Below are 3363 nucleotides of genomic sequence, written 5' to 3'. Positions count from 1 at the left end.
TCCAACTGCTTAAGAAACCCACTCTAAATCCAGCACATCTGGAAAATTACAGACCGTTATCCCCTCTTCCATGCATTGCTAAAACACTTGAGCGAGTTGTTTTCAACCAATTCTCTGCCTTTCTTACACAGAACAACCTCCTGGACAACAACCAGTCTGGTTTCAAAAGCGGATACTCATCTGAGACTGCCCTACTCACGGTTATTGAAGCTCTGAGACTGGCAAGAGCAGCTTCCAAATCTTCAGTTCTCATCCTGCTGGATCTGTCTGCTGCATTTGACACAGGTAACCACCAGATCCTCCTGTTAATCCTAAAGATGAAGGGCATCTCAGGAACCACACTCCAATGGTTCAAGGCTTACCTCTCAGGTAGGTCCTTTAGGGTGTCGTGGAGGGATGAGGTGTCTAAGTTGCAACATCTAGCTACTGGGGTGCCTCAGGGATCAGTGCTTGGACCACTTCTCTTCTCCCTCTACTTGACACTACTAGGATCTGTCATTCAGAAACATGTTTTTTCCTATCACTATTATGCTGACGACACACAACTCTACCTCTCATTCCAACCAGAGGATCAGATGGTAGCTGCTCGCATCTCAGCCTGCCTGACAGACATTTCTTGCTGGATGAAGGACCACCACCTTCAACTAAACCTTGCAAAGACCGAGCTGCTTGTGGTCAACACTACACCACAACTATCCAGCTAGGTTCGTCATCCATAACTCCATCAAGGTCAGCAAGGAACAGTTGTGATTGATGATCAATTGAACTTCACAGTCCACACTGCTAGAACTGCCCAGTCCTGCAGATTTGCCTTATACAACATTAGGAGGATCAGGCCCTATCAGAGCATGATAGGAACAGCACTTTATTTGTCTGTCCTATATAAAATGCTCCGGCCGCTCGCTGCCGTGCCTTCTGTGTTAACACTGGCTTTGCCGCTGTCTTCTCATATGGGTGTACTGCTTACACTAGCCATTATGCATGCCGGAGTGGCAGAGGGAGGGACAGAGCAAATGGCAGCAAATCAAGCATCAATCATCACATCCATATATATATATTAAATAGAACCATCAAGACAAAACGGTAAAAAATTGTCATACTAAGATTGGCATCTGAGCCATTTTTTCAGTGCCTGCTTAAGTCAAGTCAAGTCACCTTTATTTATATAGCGCTTTTTACAATACAGATTGTATCAAAGCAGCTTTACACTGGTAACATGAAAATAATACAACAAAGTTTGTTTCTAGAAGAAAATTGCATCCTTAAAACCTCCTAAACTTCTGATCATCTTAGATTTCCTGGCAACCTGTTCCATAAGCTTGTTACTACATACAAAAATGACTCTTTACCCAAATTACTCTTATTTGACCCTTGTTTGTTAAGAGATAGCGATTGGGCAGAAGCCAGACTTTTTTCCAGTCACAAACTGACTCCAATATGCAATAACATTTGGTCTCGAAACAACATCCTGGAAAAGGGATCTTATTGATCTGTTATAATTACAGTGAGGAAAATAAGTATTTGAACACCCTGCTATTTTGCAAGTTCTCCCACTTGGAAATCATGGAGGGGTCTGAAATTGTCATCGTAGGTGCATGTCCACTGTGAGAGACATAATCTAAAAAAAAAAATCCAGAAATCACAATGTATGATTTTTTTAACTCTTTATTTGTATGATACAGCTGCAAATAAGTATTTGAACACCTGAGAAAATCAATGTTAATATTTGGTACAGTAGCCGTTGTTTGCAATTACAGAGGTCAAACGTTTCCTGTAGTTTTTCACCAGGTTTGCACACACTGCAGGAGGGATTTTGGCCCACACCTCCACACAGATCTTCTCTAGATCAGTCAGGTTTCTGGGCTGTCGCTGAGAAACACGGAGTTTGAGCTCCCTCCAAAGATTCTCTATTGGGTTTAGGTCTGGAGACTGGCTAGGCCACGCCAGAACCTTGATATGCTTCTTACAGAGCCACTCCTTGGTTATCCTGGCTGTGTGCTTCGGGTCATTGTCATGTTGGAAGACCCAGCCTCGACCCATCTTCAATGCTCTAACTGAGGTTGTTCCCCAAAATCTCGCAATACATGGCCCCGGTCATCCTCTCCTTAATACAGTGCAGTCGCCCTGTCCCATGTGCAGAAAAACACCCCCAAAGCATGATGCTACCCACCCCCATGCTTCACAGTAGGGATGGTGTTCTTGGGATGGTACTCATCATTCTTCTTCCTCCAAACACGTTTAGTGGAATTATGACCAAAAAGTTCTATTTTGGTCTCATCTGACCACATGACTTTCTCCCATGACTCCTCCGGATCATCCAAATGGTCATTGGCAAACTTAAGACGGCCTTGACATGTGATGGTTTAAGCAGGGGAACCTTCCGTGCCATGCATGATTTCAAACCATGACGTCTTAGTGTATTACCAACAGTAACCTTGGAAACGGTGGTCCCAGCTCTTTTCAGGTCATTGACCAGCTCCTCCCGTGTAGTTCTGGGCTGATTTCTCACCTTTCTTAGGATCATTGAGACCCCACGAGGTGAGATCTTGCATGGAGCCCCAGTCCGAGGGAGATTGACAGTCATGTTTAGCTTCTTCCATTTTCTAATGATTGCTCCAACAGTGGACCTTTTTTCACTAAGCTGCTTGGCAGTTTCACCGTAGCCCTTTCCAGCCTTGTTGAGGTGTACAGTTTTGTCTCTAGTGTCTTTGGACAGCTCTTTGGTCTTGGCCATGTTACTAGTTGGATTCTTACTGATTGTATGGGGTGGACAGATGTCTTTATGCAGCTAACGACCTCAAACAGGTGCATCTAATTTAGGATAATAAATGGAATGGAGGTGGACATTTTAAAGGCAGACTAACAGGTCTTTGAGGGTCAGAATTCTAGCTGATAGACAGGTGTTCAAATACTTATTTGCAGCTGTATCATACAAATAAATAGTTAAAAAATCATATATTGTGATTTCTGGATTTTTTTTTTTAGATTATGTCTCTCACAGTGGACATGCACCTACGATGACAATTTCAGACCCCTCCATGATTTCCAAGTGGGAGAACTTGCAAAATAGCAGGGTGTTCAAATACTTATTTTCCTCACTGTATAATGACAGGAGAAACATATTTTACCTACAATGGAGTGATTTGGTGTGAGGGGTAGGAATTGCTGGTAATCTAATCTTTTTTTGATGTTTAAATAACATACATATTTTAGAAGAAATTGCTCCAAAGACAATTGCAAATTCCCTTGGTGGTATAAGAATATTATACTTATATGGTATAGGAATTACTTATAATTCCTTAAGTAAAAAGAAGGCCAACTGATTTAAATATTTGGTCTACCAAAACAATTTTATTTCGAAAC

The sequence above is a fragment of the Abramis brama genome (assembly GCF_963993115.1).
Source record: "Abramis brama genome assembly, chromosome: 11".
Taxonomy (NCBI): domain Eukaryota; kingdom Metazoa; phylum Chordata; class Actinopteri; order Cypriniformes; family Leuciscidae; genus Abramis; species Abramis brama.
This window is presented reverse-complemented; position numbering follows the sequence as displayed.